This window comes from Crotalus tigris, unplaced genomic scaffold (genome assembly GCF_016545835.1).
Source record: "Crotalus tigris isolate CLP2741 ecotype Arizona unplaced genomic scaffold, ASM1654583v1 scf7180000024339.11422700, whole genome shotgun sequence".
NCBI lineage: Eukaryota > Metazoa > Chordata > Lepidosauria > Squamata > Viperidae > Crotalus > Crotalus tigris.
Genome location: NW_024100509.1, coordinates 10,285,001 through 10,292,981, shown reverse-complemented (window position 1 = coordinate 10,292,981; position 7,981 = coordinate 10,285,001). Strand labels below are relative to the sequence as shown.

Sequence of the window (7,981 nt, the reverse complement as noted above, 5' to 3'; positions counted from 1 at the left end):
GTATGGATGCCACTTCTGGAAGTCCATTCTGGGCCTAGGCAACAAAACATTAGCTACTGGTTCTGCTGAACTAGTGCGAACTGGCTGAATACCACCACTGAGCCTATACCAATCTTGAATCTCTGCCATTTATTTCCATATGATGTTTTTGAAATGTTTTCGTCCTGTTTTGTCTCATTTCCTTAGAATCAACAAGAGCCACTGCTGTTTGCCTTTCTGCTCCTTTCAATAATCAAACAGATGAGATTAATCTCTCCGTAATCAAACAGATGAGATTAAACTAATTTAGAATTAGACACATGGTCCGTGGTAGGCAGGAGCAATCATAAGGTAATGAGCTGGCTTCAAAAAGTGCCAAAGTGAAACTAAACAAATCTGAATACTGGACTAATTAGAGATTGCAAAGAAAGATGGAGATACATTTCCATTATTAAATTACAGAGAACAACTTATTATTTTGAGGCAGAAGGGCACTGTGTGGCTTAATGTCTTCAATCTGGGTCAGGAAACTGTGCAGCCCAACACTTCTGGAAGACACAAAGTTAGAGAAGGTTAATTAACAGCACTTAACACCACATATGTTTACTTCTGCCATTGAAATCAATCAGTTGAAGATCTTGATCGTTAATCATCTGCTATGATTATTCAAAGGGATGTCTTTGTTTATTGGATTCCTATTTCAGCTGAAATGTCTAATCAATTTATTAGTGGCCCAATTAATCAAGTGCATCAGAAGACGCCAGGAATGAAATGATGTTTAAGCACATATGTGCTCATCTCCAATTCCCTTCTCATTTCTTCTCCCTTCTTCCCTTTTTTCTTGCGTTTCTCTACATCAGGGGTCTTCAAACTTGGCCCTTTTATGACTTGTGGACTTCAACTCCCAGAATTCCTCAGCCAGGCACGCCAGGCCAAGTCCACAAGTCATAAAAGGGCTAAGTTTGAGGACCCCTGCTCTACATCTATGCAAGATCTTTGAAGTAAGAATGATCACAGGACCATAGAATTAGATTAGCAATAGACAATAGCACCAGAAAAAGAGGATTTTGCTCACCATTTCAGCATCCCCAATGGCTAACCAGCCTTTTCTTAAGTGTTTATATCAGGGGTCTTCAAACTTGGCTTTTTTATGACTTGTAGACTTCAACTCCCAGGATTACTCAGCCAGGCATGCTGGCTGAGGAATTCTGGGAGTTGAAGTCCACAAGTCATAAAAAAGCCAAGTTTGAAAATCCCTGGTTTACATCAAAGGACCACCAATTACCGCCTAACACATTGTAGGTAGTCCTCACTTAAAGACCACAGTTGGGACTGGCAAACCCACCACAGCAAACCTATGAGGTCAGTTTCTCTGTTGTTATTTAGGAAATCACCTGTGATCATTAAACATGAGATCATGTGACCATTTCCCCATTGATTTTGCTTATTGGAAGCTGGCTGTGAAGGTTGCAAATGCAATCATGTGACCAGTATAACAGTCATAGGTCTGAGGACCAGTTGTAAAACTACATTTTCAGGGCTTTTTGAACAATCACTAAGCAGGGTAGTCGTTAATCAAGGATTACCCCTATGATCTCAGAGATCAGTTTCTTCACCATACCTTTAACTGGGTGACATGAAGGGATAGAAATGTGTAGTATAATTTCTAAAATTGAGCTAACTGATCTGGTAAATTAACCTTGAAGAGATTAGAATTAGCCCCCAAAGGATTTAGTGGAATTAACTCTGTGTAGTTAAACTAACTCAATCCAGATCATGCATCCTGTATACCAGATATATCAGATAAAGTTGTATATTCTTTTTAGCATCTAAAACTGAGATAAAGTCCAAGGCATCTAATTGTTAGGGCCTTTTCAGTTCCTGTCCACTTTGGCCTCATGGGAAATGAGCAAATGAATAGGGATGGGGGGGTCCCTTTAAAAGCTGACTGATGCCAACCCTGATCAGTCATGACTTTAAAAGAAAAATAACTTTCTCAGGGAAGCAATGCCTCGGGAAACATGGGGAAAAAAGCTTTTTAAGGCTTTCTTCATTTCTTTCAGTTGACAGGAATAGAAAAATGGCTGCTGGTTAAACTGATCAAGCCCCCTCAAACCACATATTGCTGACCTGCAAGGGTAAGTCAGATGAACAAGGGATGAGGAGAGACAGGATCTGGTTGTGCGGACAGGAACAAAGAATTGCTCCTAATCATCTCAAAAGTGGAACATGGCTGTTGTTTTGGAAAAATTGAAGGAGACTGTTTTATATGGCACCTCAAGTTTCTGAAAGAAAAAAAAAGGTATAAATCTAAAACATAGGCAAATATTCAAGGCCACCTGACATCAAATTAAACATGTTTTTAATACATTTGTGATAGATAAAGCATATCCAGTTCTTGTAACTTTTCTTTCAGATCTTTTTTTTTTTTTTTTTTTTTTTATTAAAATTTTTCAAAAGTTTTACAAATAAAAATCCACCCCCCCCTCCCCAACCACCCCACCCCCCCCCGACTTCCCAGAACTGAATATAGGATTATTTAACAAATATTTTAAAAATAACATTTGCAATTTATAAAATAATTAATAATAATAATAAAAATCACAGTAATAATATATATAGAAATAATATACATAACATAAACTTTAAAATGAATAATATATACTAAAAAAGAAAAAAAATAAAAAATAAAAAGAGAAGAGAGAGAGAGAAAGAAGAAAGAAGAAAGTAGACGAAAAATAAAGCATATATATATATAAAAAAAAAAATATATGAATAATAATACATTAAAAATGTATATATATAAAAAAGAAAAAGAAGAAAGAAAGAAAGAAAAAACAATCATTACAAATTATAAAAAGGCTAAATAATATTTTTCCATATCCAAATTATGTTGTATAAAATTTATCCATTTTTCCCATACCGCAAAAAATTTTTCTTGAGATTGCTCCTTTAAGAAAGCCGAAATCTTTGCCATTTCTGCCAAATACGAAACTTTATGAAACCATTCTTGTAAAGTAGGCAAAGATTCCTTCTTCCAATATTGTCCTATTAACAACCTAGCGGCTGTAATCAAATTTAACATCAATATAACCTCCTTAGCATCACAGTCAATAACAATACCTAATAAAAATAATTGCGGAGTAAATTTTACCCTTCTTTTAAAAATTTTTTGAATATTCCACCATATCTTAATCCAAAAAGCTTTTATATGCTTACACGTCCACCAAATATGGTAATAGGTAGCATCCAAATATCCACATCTCCAGCATTTCGGCTGTAGATTAGGGTACATAATGGACATTTTCTTTGGGTCAAGGTGCCATCTATAAAACATCTTATAAAAATTCTCTCTTAAATTTTGCGCTTGTGTGAATTTAACATTTCTTATCCAAATAAGTTCCCAAGTATCCATTGAAATCGTTTCACCAATATTCTGTGCCCATTTAATCATACAATCTTTAACTAGTTCAAGTTCTGAATCTAATTCCACTAAAACCCCATAAACTCTCTTAATATGGGTTGGCCTTTGATCTCTTACTTGTTTTAAAAAAATTCCATCTTCTCTAAGCCAGCCCATTTTACAATCCATCTTCCATCTATCCACTATTTGTCTATATTGGAACCATGAATAAGTTAAGTTTTCATGTGTTAATTCTTCCAAAGATTTTAACTGCCAGTCTTGGCCATCCCATCTTAATAACTGTACATAAGAGACCTTGTCCATATTTACCCCTTTCCTTATACCTTCTATGGCATGCCGAGGTATAGCCCATAATGGTATTTTGAAGTCACTTTTATAATACTTTCTCCACACTCTTAGCAAAGAGTTTCTTATAATATGAGACTTAAAAACCCAATCCACTTTTTTATTAAATATTAAATAGGCATGCCATCCAAAAAATAGGTCCCAGCCTTCCAAATGAAGTATTTCTGTATTTGTTAAATTCACCCAATCGCTAATCAATGTCAATACTACAGCATCATAATACAATTTCATATTTGGTACCTTGAGTCCACCTCTCTCACGAAAATCTTGCATTATTTTAAGTTTCACCCTTGGTTTTTTCCCTGCCCAAACAAATTTATTAATACCTTTTTGCCATTCATCTAAATTACGTTCGTTCTTTAAGATAGGTAACATTTGGAACAAAAAAATAAACTTTGGCAGGACATTCATTTTAATAACTGCAATTCTGCCCATAAGGGATAACTGTAAATTATTCCAGTTTTTTAAATCCTTCTGTACCTCCATCCACAGCTTTTCATAATTATTTTTATACAATTTTACATTAGAAGCAGATAATGTAACCCCCAAATATTTTACCTTATCAACAATTTCAAAGTCTGTTAAGTTAACTAGAGCCTGTTTATCACCATTAGTCATGTTTTTAGCTAATATTTTGGTCTTATTATTATTAATTTTAAAGCCAGAAACACGTCCATATTGTTGAATCAATTGTAATAATTTCACCACCGAAGAAACAGGTTGAGACAAAGTAACAACCAAGTCATCTGCAAAGGCTCTTAATTTATATTCTTTTTTATTAATTTCTATTCCTTTTATTTCTTGAGACTCCCGAATTTTAATCAACAAAATTTCCAGTGTTAAAACAAACAATAACGGAGACAACGGGCATCCCTGTCTTGTTCCTTTTTCTATTACAAAAGCCTCTGACAAACCCCCATTTACGATAATTTGAGCAGTCTGTTTTTGATATATATTGGATAATACTTGTAATATATTTTGTCCAAAATTCATCTCCTTGATTAAACACAGCATAAACTGCCAATTCACTTGATCAAAGGCTTTTTCAGCATCCAAAAATATCAAGCCTGCAGAGACTTGGTTATTCTTTTCTAAATACTCTAATAAATTAATAATTTGTCTAACGTTATTCTTCATATACCTTCCAGTTATAAAACCCGATTGATCCCTATGTATAAACTGCTGCAAGATCCCCATAAGCCTGTTAGCTAAAATTTTTGCAAAAATTTTATAATCCACATTTAAAAGAGATATAGGCCTATAATTTTTAGGCAAAGTAAGATCTTGACTATCTTTTGGAATCAATGATATAAATGCATTACGCCAGGATGGAGGGATCTCTAACCCCTGTAATAAATTATTAAACAGTTCACACAACGGTTGGATCATCTCTTCTACTAAAGCTTTATAATAAATAGATGTCAACCCATCCGTACCCGGCGCTTTGCCCAATTTCAATTGTTTAATAGCTATAACAATTTCTTCCTTAGTAATTAAACCGTTAATCTTTTTTTCCTGATCTTCTGTTAATTTAGGAAAGTTAACTTTGCCTAAATAATTATTTATATCTGTAATTTGAATATTAGTACCCTTATATAATTTTTGATAGTATTCTAAAAAAGATTTCTTAATCAATTCTTTCTGATAAACCAATTTACCATTATAATTTATTTTATCTATATTCCTCTGTTTCTGTTTTTTTCTTAACTGATAAGCCAACCATCTCCCTGGTTTATTAGCATTACAAAATGTATTTTGTTTCATAAATAGCAAATTAGTTGCAGCTTGATCAGCCATCAGCATGTTAAATTGTGTTTTTAACAATTTTAAAGCTCCTTTAATCTTTTCATCTAAGGGATTTGAAATTAAAAGTTTCTCTTTTAATTTAATCTCCTCTTCCAAGTCTTTCCGTTTCTGAATCTGTTTCTGTCTATGCAAATTATTCATTTTTATCCATTTACTAAAAAAGCAAAATCTTTTCTGCTTCTTAAAATTTTAGGTGGAATTTCCTTTAAAATAATAATATCTTGGGCAGCAATCTGAAATCTTTTATTATAAAAAGTTTGTAGAATCTGATTTCGCAAAGACTTCTTAGCAAAATATATCACCACATCTCTAGGCAAATTCCTCTGTTTTGCAATCCAAGAATTAACTCTATAAATTCTTTCCACATCCCCACGTAACTCTTCTTTATCAATATTCAAAATAACAGCCAAGTCATTAATCACCATTTCCATCAAATCTTGATTTTATCTTCTTTCAGACCCCTTATTCTCAAAGCATATTCCATCTGTCTATACTGGAACATAAGAATATCATCTTGTGAAGTCTCCACTTTTTTCTCCATATCTTGAAATTTATAATCCAAAAGTTCAACTGTTTCTTCAATTTCCTCTACTCTGGAGTCCAGCTTCACAACCACTGAGGCCATTCCAGATAGAGCTAGAAGTATATCATCCCTCAAAATAGCATTATTCTGTTCTAAAAGCTCCTTCATCTCTTTCTTCATTTCCTCCTTAGTTTCAGATTTATTCTGATCCAAAAGTTGTTTCATTTCCTCCCTAAACTGTGAGACAGCACTTACCATTATTTCTTTAATGTCTTGTGCTGATGTGCCAGATGGGGGAGGTGAAGGTGGAGTAGATTTAGGTTGCTGCACTGAGGGTATTATTTTAAGTTGTTGTTGCACAGTAGAAGTAGCAGGAGAAGAAGTTACTTTAGAAGCTGCAGTAGCTGGTTGTCGTTTTGAAGCCATTTTAATTTATCTTCCTTTCTTCTTAAAAATACCAATAAAAATAAGTAATCCAAAAAAAAATTAAAAATAAGATAAAATAGAATAAGATAAGATCAATCTAAAAGTCCCCAAGAATAAAAAAGTAAAAAAAGTAAAAAAAAAGCAATATTAAACAACAATTCAGCCGATCCGTCTTTTAAAGGAAAAAAAAACTTTCAAAACGCCATTTTACTTTCACTCTCACTTTTCCGCCCAAAAAAAAAAAAAGAGAAAGCTCAAAAAAATAAAAAAAAATCAGCAGATACTAAATAAACTAAATAAACTAAAAAAAATAAAATAAAGCTAAACTATAAATAAAATCCTTTAAACAGTTCTGTCCGGTTTAAGATTACTCACGGTTTCTTTAAGTACGGAGATGGTAGCGGCGTCTCGCTTTGTTTCCGAAGAAACAAAGACAGCTGAGAGGCGGAGAAGGCAATGAACTCCGAGGGAACCCTCTTTCTACCCCCCTAAAAATAAAAATCCAGGGAGAGTTAAGAGGTTCTACCTCTATTCATGCGATCTCTACCCCTTCCCTTCGCCCGGGAAGGGGATTGCGAGCCGCGGGCCAGCTGATAAACGCTGTGCTCCGCGGATCTGACACCTTCTCAGGAGGACGGCTACAAAGTAGCCGCCATCTCCACCGCTTTGACCACCGGAAGTCCACTTTTCTTTCAGATCTTATACTGACTTACAATTGGGTATATTTTTTCTGTAATGTAATGCAGACATCATGCAGGTTTTTACAAGCAAGGTTCAATTTCTTTTAGAGGCATTCGGCTGCTATAGTATTATGCCTTCTTGCTTACACAGAGGTCACCAAGAGTCAATGAGATTTCCAGATGTGGCAGGATTTTACAAACTATGGTGGCATACAATTTCCAGCCCCCTTCTGCAAACATGCTGGGGACTAATGATGGACTCTGTTTAGCTGTGAAATTGTACATTTTGATATATTCCTGTCATCAAACAGGAACTGTTAATGACAGACATGATGAAAGACACCCATGCATGATTTCTGGAAACAATTTCCCATTGTCAGGGAGAAGTGACTGAAGTGAAATGACATAACATGAACATTGCAACACTGAATGACTGTGAAGTAGATCTGTTTGAAAGGGAATATGGTAACAGACAGCCAGGTAGTAACCTAAAAAGAGGTAACTTTATAAAGCTCCAGATTCAGTGGTGGGATTCAGTTGGTTCGCACTATTTCAGCAGAACCGGTAGCTAATTTTTTGTTGCCCAGGCCTAGAATGGACTTCTGCAAGAGGCATCTACACAGAGAACTGGTTGTTCACATATTTAAATCCCACCACTGTCCAGATTACACAGACACCTCCTGTAAGAAGAAACTTTTCCCTGCACATAGAATTTCTTCCAACATTCAGCCGTCATTATTATTATTATTATTATTATTATTATTATTATTATTATTATCATCATCATCATCATCATCA

At 34.5% G+C, this 7,981-nt stretch overlaps 1 long non-coding RNA gene across 1 annotated transcript in view; it reads right to left on the bottom strand.

Moving 5' to 3' along the window:
- Positions 1 to 207: 207 nt before the first annotated feature.
- LOC120300261 overlaps positions 208 to 7,981 on the bottom strand; it is a 52,352-nt gene continuing 44,578 nt past the window's right edge. The window contains exons 2-3 of the long non-coding RNA XR_005554611.1: positions 2,110 to 2,264; positions 208 to 527 (exon numbers count right to left, since the gene is read on the bottom strand). This is a non-coding gene — a long non-coding RNA (uncharacterized LOC120300261). The remainder of the gene's footprint in view (positions 528 to 2,109; positions 2,265 to 7,981) is intronic.